This window comes from Bison bison, unplaced genomic scaffold, assembly GCF_000754665.1.
Source record: "Bison bison bison isolate TAMUID 2011002044 unplaced genomic scaffold, Bison_UMD1.0 scf7180017864456, whole genome shotgun sequence".
Lineage (NCBI taxonomy): Eukaryota > Metazoa > Chordata > Mammalia > Artiodactyla > Bovidae > Bison > Bison bison.
The window spans coordinates 28,582,420-28,597,553 of NW_011495018.1; the positions used below are offsets into that span (position 1 = coordinate 28,582,420).

At 44.4% G+C, this 15,134-nt stretch overlaps 1 long non-coding RNA gene across 2 annotated transcripts in view; it reads right to left on the minus strand.

Moving 5' to 3' along the window:
- Positions 1-9,433: 9,433 nt before the first annotated feature.
- LOC105002692 overlaps positions 9,434-15,134 on the minus strand; it is a 37,462-nt gene continuing 31,761 nt past the window's right edge. Inside the window, exon 5 of one of the 2 annotated variants that reach the window (XR_827017.1) lies at positions 9,434-9,681. This is a non-coding gene — a long non-coding RNA (uncharacterized LOC105002692). Of the gene's footprint in view, positions 9,685-15,134 lie in introns of both variants that reach the window. The other variant, XR_827016.1, reaches the window with a different exon arrangement.

Below are 15,134 nucleotides of genomic sequence, written 5' to 3' on the forward strand. Positions count from 1 at the left end.
CCTGCTTCGGGAAGAGTTAACTGTCCCCTTCTTTGGGCCTCCTTGTACCCAATACATTCTTCTATCTCATGAGTGGTTCTACTTCCTTTCACTTTAATGTCAAGCTTCTCAGTAGAAACTGAATTCTTGGAAGCAGGGAAACTTGAATTTTTCATCTCTGTTCCTGGGTCGCGTTACTGACTGCCTGACTCAGGAGGTACCATCTAACTGATGGATGAATGGATGAGAGGATAAATCTTGGGTGAGATATCACAGTAGAGAAAACCTTTAAAGCTTATTATGAATGAGGAGGGACATTCAAGAAGAAACAGAATCTCAGATGGCCTAGGGAATTTAGGAGCAGAAAAGCTGAGAATGAAAACACCAATTCACATGGTCTGTGAGTGCATGGTGGTCTGGGTAGACTCTAGGCCACTCTTAAACTCCTCGGGGAAGACGTAAAGGCAAGTGGCACCCAGAGATCAGGTTGATTATCTCTAGATGGACTGATAATATATCCTGGCTCATGCTATATATCCTAGAGTAGTTATTAATACCTCACAATGTCTTGACAGTGGTTTGGATGACAAACTCTCTCTTTTAGGCGGAGATATAATTTATCTTCCCTTCCCCCATCTTTTCTCTTTAGTTGAGATACAATTCATATACCACAAAATCTATCCCTTTAAAGCATACAATTCAGTGGGGTTTTTTTTATATATTATTGACAAAGCTGTGCAATTATAATCACTATCTTTTTCTATGGTTTTTAGTATATTGACAAAGTTGTGCAATTATTACTACTATCTAATTCCAGAGCATTTTCATCACTCTAGGAAGAATCTCATACCCATCAGCTGTTCATTCACTTCCTCCTCTCAACACCTGGAAAGTGATAACTTACTTTCTGTTCCTAGAGGTTTACCTATTCTTGACATTTCATATATCTGGACTCATGCAGTATGTGGCCTTTTGTGTCAGCCTTCTTTTACTTAGCATAATGTTTTCAAGGTTCATCTATGTTGGGACAAGAATTAGTACTTTGGAAAACAAAGTATTTGGTCACTGCACTCATAGATGTTAATACTGTAGCTATTGCATCGTGGGTATTGCCCTGGAGCCAAAGAGGAATTGAGATGGAGGATCCAGACTCAGATTTTCGTACTGGAAAGGCCATTCTGTGGACTCTAGGCACAGAAACACAGATGGGGGATAAAGCCGAGAAGGAGCCTCATTTAGGATTCTAGATTCTTGAGCTGGTATTTTTATTGGTTTTGGGCTCCTTGACTCCCTGACAGTAGTTAGAAAGAACTGGTGACAATCTCATCTATTACCAGCTTCTTGGAAAAAGGCAGAACTAGTCGGACACGACTGAGCGACTGAACTGAACTGACTGAATTAAAAAATTAACTGCAGGCTGTAGGTTTGAGTATTTCCTCAGCCACTGGCTTTGCTTGAGTCCCTCTGTGTCTCATCTCTGTACAATGAACACAGTGATAATAAGGAAAATCCCAAAGTGATTAGGTTTTAAGATGTTTCACAGAATCTTCCAGTGTTCTCTGAGCTGTTCTGCAGATGTGTAAGGCTAAGATCCACACACTAGGGCAGCCTGGACCTTTTGAAAGATTCATAGCTCACAATTATGTAGTTTTGAGCATTACCAGTTGGGTAGTTTGTGTGCTAAGCAGTTCGGCCAGGATAGTCTGGGTATGAAAGTTAAAGTTGCTCAGTCGTGTCTGACTCTTTGTGACCCCATGGACTATACAGTCCATGGAATTCTCCAGGCTAGAATGCTGGAGTAGCCTTTCCCTTCTCCAGGGGATCTTCCCAACCCAGGGATTGAACCCAGGTCTCCTGCATTGCAGGCGGATTCTTTACCAACTGAGCCACAAGGGAATCCAGTTTGGGTATACCTCACACTGTGTTAATGGCACGGCGTTAATAATGAGAAAATGTGATGGTTGTTTCTGCAGATACATGTCTACTTGTCTCATTTTCTCTGATGTGTTGAGTTCTCAGGGCCAATTTTTATATAGTTCCATCTCTTGTACAATACCCAACCCAAGGCCTTACACATACAGGGGCCGTGTGTACTGGAGGGAAGGAAAGGGAAGACCAAGCAAGTACTGCTTGCTAGTGTGTGGAAGTATTTCCTCATCTTTAGGGGACTAATTAACAATCTGCCAAAGACTTGGGGGCCCCACCACAGGAAATCAAAAGCAGTCCTGGGGTGCCACCAGACTCTATACCAGGAGGCCCAGCGCAAAGCAGCTGGGCCTGTGAGTTGGCAGACCTGGGGAGGCTGTCCTCAAGGGGAAAACTGAGGAGGGCAGGGCATGCGAGCCAGGCCTGCTGCGCTGAAAGCAGCAGACGGGTAATTTCCAAATGACCATTTCAAAGGAAGGTTGAATTTCTCCCAGATAAGAGGGAGAGCAGAGAGCATGCCTATATCTCTAACCCCCTGAGCTCACGGCCGTGATAACAGCTGTGGGGTTGGAAACCTAATGCTGATGAAAGAGTTAAAGGGTGGCCCGGGCAGCTATCGGTGACAGTGCTAGGAATTGAGCGCGCTCCTGGAGCGCGGCTGGGGACTGGTGTGACTCCATGAATAGAGGCCACTCTCAGGGAGTTTTTCCTGGAACAGAATGGGGTCAGGGAGCCGCTTGGGGAACAATGGTTGCCACCGACTAGCTGAATTTCTTACATTCACACACCATACCCCCTGATCAAATAGCTCCTTTGTCCGCCTGATATAAAAACATGTCATACAATGATGATTTGGAAGAATGACACGGGTTTGCCTTTCACAGAGATCAGAAGGGCTTGTTGTGCAGCAGGGGGAAAAACATCAGAGTCAAGGAAAACCTGGAGAATAAAAGGAGCAAATGGAAACAGACAGCAACAATAAGAAAGGGCTGGGTGGCTCGAAAGGCAGACAAGGGCTTGGTTACCAGCAGGGAGACGGGGCAGCTGGGCAGCTCCAAGGAAGGGAGAGCTTGCTGGCTGCCTGGTAACCAGATTCATAGCGCCCCCTTGAAACTCTTGAGAAACTCAAGGAATTAAAGAAATGTTCAGAGGAAGAGATGGTCCAGGGTGCTTGGTGTACACAGGGCTGTGTATACAGAATGGAGGGAACACCTGAGCGATCAACCTACTCATACTGTTATTTTATTTTATAGATGGGGAAACTGAGATCTGGGGAAGTATGGGGGCTTAGTCATTTACTCAGATTGTCTAGATTCGGGTCTTGTTTTACAGCTGGTTTTCTTATTTTCTTGACTTTGAAGATGGAAATACAGGAATTTCTCAAGCATTCTCTGTTCAGAGAGTAGAAGAGATGAACCGGGACTCTTGCCTTAACCAGTGATTCATTATATAATGGAACTCATGCAAGGCGGTGTGTTTCTGTGTGCCTCTGTTTCCCTGTCTATAAAGAGAAGGTACTCTCAAGTCAGCCAGCCAGCCAGCCCTTAGTTCAGCCATTCTTTGTTAAATACCTTCTGTGCATCCCACCCTGGATGAGTGCACTAGAGAGGGGAGGAAGGGAGAACCTCAACGAAAGATAAGCCACAGTCACCCGACCTAGTTAGGCAAACTCTATCCAGGTAGACTGTGTGGACACCAAACCCTGCTTCTCAGCTGAGACCTGTAATTGAGGTGGGCAGGTTTCCTGTCTGTTTTAGGTAGGTCACACCGAGACTTTGTTGTTCAAAGCGAGAAGGCTCATATAGCAAGATTCCTGCAACTCCCAGTCATCAAGTAGGTTTACAAAGAAAATGACAATTGTCAGTATCACTAATTAACATTCATCTTTAGTGCAGCAACTGTAAATGGATCTGAAGCCTTTATATTAGATTTCCTTAGAACTTTGTGGGGTTAAAAAGCAAAGACCATTTTGTGTTAATCTATTCTCTTTCATTCCCAGATCCTGAAATCCTTTACCAGTAGATAGCCAGCTCTCAATGCTTGCCCTGTGGGGAATGTGGCGGGTGCCACTCTCCCTGTTCCCCAGCTGGGAGGCTTGCGTCACAGAAAGGTTCAAAGCCCTGCAGTGGGAGATAGAAACCAAGGCTGTCACCTTCTCATTCACTGCTGTCTTTGGACTAAACAAGACACTGGAAAGTAAAACTGGAGGTTAAGCCAGCAGTGCACCTGGTATACCTCTGTTTATAGAAAAGCAGGAATGCTTTTATATTTTAAAATTTTAGTTCATTTGTTTAAGTAGCTAATACACATCTATGGTTCTTCAAAAGGTACAAAAGAGTAGGAAGTAAGTCTCCCCCTAACCTCTGTCTCTACTCACACCATCACCTGTCCTGGAGAAGACCAGTTACTGGGCTCTGAAGAGTTTTTCTATGCATTTATAAATATAGTGGAACTGACCTGCCAATGCAGGTTAGATGTAAGAGACATGGGTTCAGTCCCAGGGTTAGGAAGATTCCCTGGAAGAGGGCATGCTAACCCCTTCAGTACTCTTGCCTGGAGAATCCCACAGACACAGGAGCCTGGCAGGCTATAGTCCATAGTGTTGCAAAGAGTTGGACACAACTGAAGGGATTTAGCACAGCACATAAATATATATGTAAAATATTTTTCCCTTTCTTATGTTTGATATGTAAACTATTCTGCACACACAGGCATATTAAAATGAATGTGAAATTCACAGAAACTCGGGGTTGGAAGGACTATATAAACTCACAGTTTGTCACCAGGTCCTGGAGAAACTGCCCAGCAATCTCAAAGTGAGCTGCTGGTTTTCTGTCCTCAGAGAAATCTGTACATAGTGCCAGAGGCAGGTGTATGAGTTCCTCTGCGCTTCTTAAAGAGAACTCCACTAAAATGTGGCTAGCTGTGGTCCCACAGTGATTTTTTCACATTAAAAAAAAATGGAAATTTAGAGTTAAAAAATAGGAACTCAGGCATATCCCACTCCAGAGATTCCTCCTTCACATGGCACTGAGAGCCCTTTGATGTGACCTGTCATATACAGGTGTTAGAATTAATATTCTGAGTGCTTATTTTGTGTTGCTGCTGCTGCTAAGTCGCTTCAGTTGTGTCCGACTCTGTGCGACCCCAGAGACGGCAGCCTACCAGGCTCCCCCGTCCCTGGGATTCTCCAGGCAAGAACACTGGAGTGGGTTGCCATTTCCTTCTCCAATGCATGAAAGGGAAAAGTGAAAGTGAAGTCGCTCAGTCATGTCCGACTCTTTGTGACCCCATGGACTGCAGCCTACCAGGTTCCTCCATCCATGGGATTTGCCAGGCAAGAGTACTGGAGTGCCTTGCCATATTTTGTGTTAGGCTCCTAAAAAGTGATGCCTACTTTTAATACATTGTTTTGCTTAATCCTCATCACTTTATTAACTCTGCTGTACTTCTGAGGCTTAACTAATAAATGGCAGAGCGAGGAAGGCTTGACCTTAAGTCCATACTCTCTACCTTCCCACGTATTCCCCTGATAGACTTACCTCTGTCTGGTACCTGAAGAGTCAGATCCAAGCTCCCCAGCCTGAATCTGAATCTCCTCCAGCATCTGTACAATTTCTTTCATAGGCTTATCTTTTCTCACTCCTTGTCATGCACTACATGGTTGAGTCATACCAGATCCCTCGTGTTACTGGTCCTTGCATTCTTCCAGGCCCTGCACAGCCTGTTCCCTCCACATGGAATCTTTTTCTCTCCTCTCTGCCTGGCAAACGGCCAATGTGATTTTTCTAAACCTCAGTCTGACTGTTACTTCATTGTGTAAAACCTCTCTGTGTTTCCTCACCACCAAATGTGATCAAGACCAAGTTTCTCAACTTCAAACAGAGGATCTGCATGTTCTGGGTCCTACTGACCTCTGGGCTCACCTCTCCCACTTTCATCGCCTATTTAATGCTTCACCCCCGTGATCTACTTACAGTTCCCTAAGTATTTTGCACACTGTCGGTTCCAGGCCTTTGCACAGGCTGTTCCTTTTTCTTGGAACACTTTTCCTACCTTCTCCTTAGTCTTATGTGGCCTTTGGATCATTGATTGGGTCACACCTCCTCAGAAGGTGTGACCCTTTCCGTTCCAGTGTATCTGTTTATATATATATATATATATTTTTTTTTTTTTTTTCATGCTATGAGTTCCTCAAGGTCAAAGACCAAATTAATATGGGCCTGGTTGCCCAGAGCCTCACATAAGACCTGATGCCCAGACTGTCTTAAGAAATGAGTGATGAGTGAAGGAGCTGATGCGTGTGTAGATGGATGAGCTAGAATGCAGAGTCCTTGCACAGGGTTTTGGTACTCAGGCTGGCCTTAGACCTGTCCTTTTTTGCCAGCTGTGGCCTAAGAGTCTTGTAGTGACTCCCATTATTTGGAACCTCTTCACTGCAGTGTGACCTTATTTACGCGAGTTTACCTCTTGGAGACTCAGTTTCCTCAAAAGTAATATGAGAAAGTAGGAGTACATGATCCCTGCTGTCCCTTCCAGATCAAATGTTATGTGAATCCATGCTGCTTGCAAAGGAGAAGGAATTTTCCAGGCACCGTGCGCGCGTATGTGGGGAGAGCACCAATTGTGATGGTGCTTGCAAGAGATTTTCAGAGACTTCAGCTTAACTCTAACTCAGAAGTGGGTAAACGATGGCTCGTGGGCTGCATGCCTCTCACTGCCTGTTACTGTATGGCCCACAAGCTAAGAGTGGCTTTTTCATTTTTAAATGAAAAAAAAAATCATAGGAATAATACTTCGTGACATGTGAAAGTTACATGAAATTCAAATTTGAGCATCCATAAGTAAAGTTATGTTGGGATCCAACCAGGCTTATTTGTTTACACGTTGTCTATATCTGCTTTTACACTTCAATGGTAGCATTGAGTAGTTGTGACAGAGACTGTATGGCCCTCAAGAACTAAAATACTTACCATCTGGCCTCTTACAGAAAACATTTGCCAACCCTTGTTCTGACTCAAACCCTCAATGGCTTCCCACTACTTGTAACAGTGCTGTCTGTTGTAATGTGAGCCACATATGTAATTTGAAATTTTCTAGTAGCCATGTTAAAAAGTAAAATAAGGTTAATAATGTATTTTATTTAACCCAATACATCAAAAATATTATTTCAATGTGTAATAAATTTACAATTATTAAAGCAGTTTTACATTCTTTTGTTCATACTAAGTCTTCAAAATCTGGTGTGCATTTTATACTTACAGCGTATCTCAGTTTGCAGCAGCCACATTTTAAGCCTCATATGGCTAGTGGCGACTCTAGTGGACAGCTCAGGGCTCTAAGACCAAGTGTAAACTCTTTGACATGAAGTTCTAGGTCCTTAGTTATTGGGCCTCAGCTTTATTCCTAACTGCTTCCTTAAATGCCAGTCAGACTGATCCATACTATGCCCCCTACATCAGATACAAAATACTTCCACCTCTACTTCCTTGCTCTCTCCTTTTTCTTCTTTCCTTTCTTTTTCTTTATGGGAACAGCTTTATTCAGATATAATTCACATTCCATACAATCCATCCATTGAAAGTGTACAATTCAATGGTTTTTAATATGTTAAAATTAAATAGAGTCGTGCACCATCACCACAATCAATTATAGAACATTTTCATCACCCCAAAAAGAAATTCCATACCCTTTAACAATCACCTTCATTCCTCCCAGCCTCCCCCAGCTGGAGGCAACCACCAATATATTTTTTGTCTCTAGGAATTTGCCTATGCTTGACATTTCATAGACATGGAATCACACAGTGTATGGTCTTTTGTCCCTAGCTTCTTTCACTTTGCATAATTTTGCAAGATTCATCCATGTTGTAGCATGCAACAGTTCTTTCATTCCTTTTTTTTGTTTTGTTTTAATTTATTTTTTGGCTGTGCTGGGTCTTCGTTGCTACACCCAGGCTTTCTCCAGTTGCAGTGAGTTGGGGCTGCTCTTCACTGTGGTGGGCAGGCTTCTCATCGAGGTGGTTTCTCTTGCTGTGGAGCACAAGCTCTAGGCTGTTGGGCTTCAGTAGCTGTGGCTCATGGCTTAGTTGCTCCAAGACATGTGGGATCTTCCTGGATCAGGGATCGAACCTGTGCCCTGTGCATTGGCAGGCAGATGCTTAACCACTGGACCACCAGGGAAGCCCTCTTTCATTCCCTTTTGTTACTTATATTCTATTGCTCTTTCCTTTCTGGAATGCCTTCCTCCTCCAATAACTTTCCTTTTAGGGACTGAAGCCCAGGGCCTCAGGAAAAACCAAAAAGAAAAAGAAAAATCTGCTTTTCCGAGTTTACAATTTTAAGATCAAATGTAGGATCTGAGACACCCACAATAGAGGCCATGAGGAGTCTGACCTCAGTTCCAGTTTCCCTCCAACAGACACTTGGCTGAGCTGACTAGTCTGTTGACAGCTCCATAGGCAATGATCCCCACACTCCATACTTTCACAGCAAGGAAAAAAAAAACAAAACAAAACCACAAACACCTACTAAACTCCAGCCCTTTTCCTTCAGCTCCTAGGCTTATACTCCAGGTGATTCTGACTCCTCCAAGACCCTACCCCAATCCCTCTCCCCCTTCCTCTGGCTCAACCTTCTGTTCCACTATGGCTCCATCTTTTTTCCTCTCCTGGTTCTTCCTTTCCTATTGTTCCCCCTTACCTTGCCCCTTTCCTCCTCACTCCCCATCCTTTTTTAGTCTCTTGGTTAGTATCTTTTTTAGTATCTTGGTTGCTCCCTTCTTCCCTCATCTCCTCGCACTGCCGTTTTTCTCCCCTTCTCTCCTCTCTCAGTGCACCCCTTGTACAGGTGTGGAGCTGGGAAGGCCCTTAGGCTCATCTCACGGAAGACAGCCAGGCATCTAGAAGTCAGATCTGAGGTTGAAAGTTGGCTGCATCAATTAATAACTGTGGAATTTTGAGCAAATTACTCAACCTCCCTCATAGGATTAAAGGTATGTAAAGTAGCACCCAGTGAGCTCTGTCACCATTCCTTATCCTTTTCAAGCTCACCCTGGAGAAGAGAGGAGGAGCCCCTTCCCCACAGGTTCCACAGAACCGCCAATCCCCTCTGTAATCTTTCCTTCATACCTTCTTATCTGGCCCCACCCATACCTCACATGCCATCGCTCTCATCCGGAGGCCACCTGATGCTGTCTCCCCACCTTTGCTGTCCCCCGATCCTTTCTACAGCTTTGCCACTCCTCTTCCCGCCCCACCCCACTTTTGCAACTCTTTTCCAGGCTTCTCCTCAGGGAAGAGCCTTACTGTGCAGGTCCTGGGGCTTCTGTGTGACTTTAAGTCATGCAAATCCTCAGGGCCTGGGGTGGTCTCAGTGGCAGAAAGACCCAGCTCACCTGAGTGCCTTCTGATGGGCTGATTCTCTCAGATGGGGCTTCCGTGGTTCCACTGAGTCTAGTGGAACTTCCCAGGTGGCGCTAGTGGTAAGGAACCCGCCTGCCAATGCTGGAGATGTAAAGAGACATGGGTTTGACCTCTGGGTCGGGAACAGGGCAGAGGAGCCTGGGGCATAGGGTCGAAAAGAGTCAGACACGACTGGAGCAACTCAGCACGCACATACACACTATGCCTAGTGGGCAAATGTCACAGGCACTTCTAGTCCTTGGAGCCTCAGGACCAGTTCTTTCTGATGGGGCTGGGCTCAGCTTGAGTTTTAAAATTTCTCTTCTTCCTCCTCCTCTTTGTTAAGTTCTCCATGTTATCCTAGTTGTGAGAACCTGCTAAAGAAAGTTTTGAAAGTACATAAAAGTGAAAACAGGCAATTTCTTCCAGAATTGTGTTGCCCCTCTCTGACCATATGGTCTAGGTGAGAATGTGAGCTGCGCATTGTGTTGTTTTTAAAATACTGGAATGCTGCTCTAATGACAATGGAAGTAGTGATAACAGGTGAATCAACATTTTCTATGTGCACTATTCTAAATGCTCTTTATGTTTAGCTCAGGTATTATCATTATTTCCAGTAACAACTGAGAGACACTGGCCTTACAAAGGTTGAGCATCTGCCCTAGACCATGCTGTTGGTAAATACGTGGTAGAGCCAGGATTTGAATCTGAGTTTGACTCCAGAGCTCCTGTACAGCCTCTCCTCTCTACTGGGTGTTCTTTACACGCAGTGTCTGTGTTCCCTCTGACTTGGGAGACTAGCTCTCCTGTCATTTCATGGCCTCTATACAGCATTCTCCATTGGTGGATCTTTGCGTGCGTGCTAAGTCACTCAGTTGTGCTCGACTCTTTGCAACCCTATGGACTCTAGCCAAGCAGGCTCCTCTGTCCATGGGATTCTCCCAGCAAGGATACTGGAGTGGGTTGCCATGGCCTCCTCCAGGGGATCTTCCTGACCTAGGGATCAAACTCGTGTCTCTTATGTCTCCTGCATTGGCAGGGGGGTTCTTTACCACTAGCATCACCTGGGAAGCCTTGGTGGACCTTTAGGAGACAGGAAACCAGTGAAGCCTGGGTTAACTCTTTGGGAAAAGTCCTATCAGGCCTGAGAGCCAGTCATCCTCACCTGTTTCTAGGGATGCTAAGGGCTGGACCACAAAGGGGCTGATCCTGAGGATGCAGTGTTCCTTCTGGAAATTAATAATTCTGCAGCCACAGCTGTAAGTATTCAATAATAACCACAACTATCTGTAGGGCTTGGGCTAGAAGTCAGGCCTTCTTTAGACACTATTTTGTAAAGCCATTTTATTTTGGCTGCTCTTGGTCTTTGTTGCGGTGTGAGGGGCTCTTTGTTGTGGTCCAGTCTTCTCTCTTGTTGCAGTGTGGTCGAGGGTGCGGGTTCCCGAGGGTGTGGGCTTTCTAGATGTGGGCTTAGTGGGCCCACAGCAAGTGGGATCTTAGATCCCCAACCAGAGATGGAACCCACCTCCCCTGCATTGGAAGGTGGATTGTTAACCACTGGACCACCTGGGAAGTCCCTATAGAGACTTTCAGTGAGCCCCCACAATAACTCTACAAGGTGGGTGAAATGATTTGCCCAAAGTAAGTGTTAGGATTCAAATCTAGGCTTATCTGGGGCTGGACTATTTCCATCTTGCCCTTCTCTTTTCTGTAACAAGGGTAAACATTCACTAAGAGTGAGCCTGTGTCCTGTGCCGGGCGCTCTGCTGGAATTCTTCCATATATTATTATCTCCTTGAATCTGCACAGTAATACCTTCAGAGAGAGATGATAAATATTCCAGTTTTACAGATGAAGAAGCTGAGGTTCAGAAAAGTTGAACCCAAGCTCAAAGTTGTACTCAAGATTTCATGGCCAGTAAGGAGGAGAAACAATATTCACCCTCCCGTTGCTTGACTCCTGAGCTTATGGCCTGTTTGCAACCCGGGATTAGAGGGCAGAGTTTTTATCTGGATTGAGGGTTTGAACTACAGCTGGTTCAGCCCAAGCAGGCCCTTGTTTAGGGAACAGGTAAGGGGTGAGATCTGCCTGAAATTTCTTCAGGACCCCAGGTTCTTCCTCTGACACCCTCTATGGGGTAAATCAGAGAGGAGGCTGGCTGCTCTTTCTCTTTCTGTGAGGGGGTCATAAGGAATCTCTGTGATGTTTTCATGGTTGTGCTTTAGTCCCCGCATCCTGTACATCTAGTCCCTGCTGAGCTTTTGGCTTTCTTGATTTTGTTTAAAAGAAAAATAGCCCATGCCTGAGACTCACAGACTGGAAAGAACTTTGAAGGAGATCTACTCATGCAACCTTCCGTTTGATGCCTCTCCGCACCCCAGATTCTTCCTCTCTCAGGATTTCACACGGTCTTGGATAGGAGAGGGAAAAGAATGAAGGTGGAAGCATAAGGACTGGAATAAATCCTTCATGGTTCTGAACATTGTAGATCAGCAGTTCTCAAAGTATGCTCTGGGACCCCATGGGTCCTCCAGATCCTTTCAGGGGTCTGCAAGGTCAAAATTATTTTCATAATAATACTGTTATTTGCTTTTTTCACTCTTATTCTCTCACCAGTATATGGTGGAATTTTCCAGAATTATGTGATATTGCAACAGATGAAATATAAAAGCAAATATGAGAATTATATCTTCAATGAAGCCAGAAATTAGATTTACAAAAATGCAAAGCAATTCTACTCCTTTCACTGATTTTTTGGAAAATATTTATATGTAATGAGTTTATTTCGGAGAAGGCGATGGCACCCTACTCCAGTACTCCTGCCTGGAAAATCCCATGGACAGAGGAGCCTGGTAGGCTGCAGTCCATGGGGTCGCTAAGAGTCAGACACGACTGAGCGACTTCACTTTCACTTTTCACTTTCATGCATTGGAGAAGGAAATGGCAACCCACTCCAGTGTTCTTGCCTGGAGAATCCCAGGGACGGAGGAGCCTGGTGGGCTGCCGTCTATGGGGTCGCACAGAGTCAGACATGACTGAAGTGACTTAGCAGCAGCAGCAAGGAGTTTATTTATTTAAAACATGAGTTAACTATCTATAGAACTTCTCAGTTTCAATTTCTAATATGGTAAATATTGATAGCTATAACCCACATAAACAAAAATTCTTTGGGGTCCTCAATACTTCTCAAGAATGAAAAGGGTCCTGAGAGCAAAAAGTTTGAGAACTGAGCTTTAGACCATCACTAGCATCACACTGACATTATCTTAGGTCTAATTGTGAGTGGAGCAAAAGGTTTCTAGAATCACAATCCTGACAACTGGCATTTCTTGTGAGAAGAGCCAGTAATAGCTAGGTCCTCTAACCCCAACAGGACCCAGAGATGATAGCATAAAAATCTGAACCAGAGTCAGGCTCAGTTCAGTCCAGTCACTCAGTCCTGTCCGACTCTTTACACAGACTGCAGCATACCAGGCCCCCCTTCCATCACTATCTCCCGGAGCTTACTCAAACTCATGTCCATCGAGTAGGTGATGCCATACAACATCTCATCCTCTGTCGTCCCCTTTTCCTCCCACCTTCAATCTTCCCCAGCATCAGGGTCTTTTCAAATTAGTCAGTTCTTCGCATCATGTGGCCAAAGCATTGGAGCTTCAGCTTCAGCATCAGTCCTTCCAATGAATATTCAGGACTGATTTCCTTTAGGATGGACTGGTTGGATCTCCTTGCAGTCCAAAGGACTCTCAAGAGTCTTCTCCAACACCACAGTTCAAAAGCATCAATTCTTTGGTGCTTAGCTTTCTTTATAGTCCAACTCTCACATCCATACATGACTACTGGAAAAACCATACCTTTGACTAGACGGACCTTTATTGGCAAAGTAGTGTCTCTGCTTTTTAATATGTTGTCTAGGCTGGTCATAATTTTTCTTCCAAGGAGTAAGCATCTTTTAATTTCATGGCTGTGGTCATCATCTGCAGTGATTTTGGAGCCCAAGAAAATAAAGTCTGTCACTATCTCCGTTGTTTCCCCATTTATTTGCCATGAAGTGATGGGACTGGATGCCATCATCTTAGTTTTCCGAATGTTGAGTTTTAAGCCAACTTTTTCATTGAACAGTATGAAGAGAATCAGGCTAGGCCCTATAATATCAACTATATCAAAGAGTAAATACATTTGTGGAAATGACTTAAGAAATGAGATTTTTGGCGATATTTTTTCTTCAATTTCATTGAAGTACACTAACCTGCACATATTTAAAGTGTACAATTTGGTCAGTTTTGATATATGTGTACACCTGTGAAAATATCACCATAATCAAGATTACAAAGATTTCCATCACTCCCAAAGTTAGTTTATGCCCCTTTTAATTCGTCCTTCCCTCCACCCCATCCCCAGACAACTGCTAATATGCTTTCTAACTCTATAGATTAGTTTGTATTTTCTGCAATTTTATACGCATGGAATCACACAGTAAATACTTTTCTTTTGGCCTGGGTCTTTTACTCTGCATTGATGATTTTGAGATTTATCCATGATATTGTGTTGGGGATGAGATTTGAACTCTAGTTCTGCCATGTATTAACTCCAATGAGTTTGGGGAAATTACTTAAACTATTCTTCACAGAGGAAACAATAAATAAAATTCCTATCTTGCATAGTTGTGAAGATAAAATAAGTCAATATAAGTAAATAAAACACTTAGTTCAGTTCCTGGTACTTACTGGGTAGTTGATAAATAATTTTTTTGAACATATGTCTGGGGTAGGAATTAAGGAGGGTAACTAGCACAGCATGGGGATGGGGGAGAATCCTGTTTAGACTAACTTGATTCATAGCTCAGGGGTAACTATTTGTTAAATGTTTCTCACTTGCACACCCCAAACCTCCACACGTGCCAAGTTAACCAGGAAATTTTCCTTTAGCAAGGGCTGGGAACATGGAAATTTGTAGCTTTGAAAGTCCTGCCAATTTGGAGTCACCCTGTTGGGGAAAAAAAGAGTCCCACTAAGTTGCTTTGAAATGGAAAAGGCATATTCCTTCTTCTTCATTGATTCCAGGTCCAACTGGCCTGATTTGCTCAAACTTGGGATGAAAACCCCTTGTCTGGAGATGGAGGTGGGCTTCAGAAGGTACTTGGCCAGAGGAAGTGGGGGATTGAGGTTTCTGTGTGACTCACTGCAGCTGAGCCTGAGTCGGGACAGAAGTGGTTGAGCTGAGGAGTTTCTCCGAGGATCCAAACGGGTTCCATTGCTTCTTGGCCTTTTAAGCGCCGCAATCATGTTGTGCTTGCTACTGGCAACTGAAGCTTGTGTCCTCATGCTACTGAGAATAACTGCTCTTTCCTAAGCCTGAAGACATAGTCTGAGAGGGGAAAAAAACCAAACACAAAGAGGACAAGAGAGAAGAGAGGAGGGCGGGTGAGAGCAGGCTGAATTGATCGATGTCTGTTCAGGTCTGGCTGGAAAACACAATGAAGTGAAAAGGCTTCTTGGTTGGCGTGCTTTTCTTCATCTTCTTCCCCCAGGGTTGGAAGTGGGAGGGAGGGATGGGAAAAAAAGAAAGGAAGAGGTGGAGGATTGGCAAGGCCTGAGCAGAAGCAGCGCACCACCCTCAGAATTGGGGAGGGAAAAGTAACTTGGTGATTCTGGAACCCTCTCGAGGCACCCACTTACTGGTCAATCCTTTCCTTCCAAAGGAGACTGTGACTCAGGGCAATGCTGCCAGTCGGGCATTTTGAATGATGGAAGGTTAAAGTATCAGAAGCCAGCCCATCCCTGCCCTAGAAAAAACACCAGATAATTCCAGTTGGGGGTGGGATGGGTGT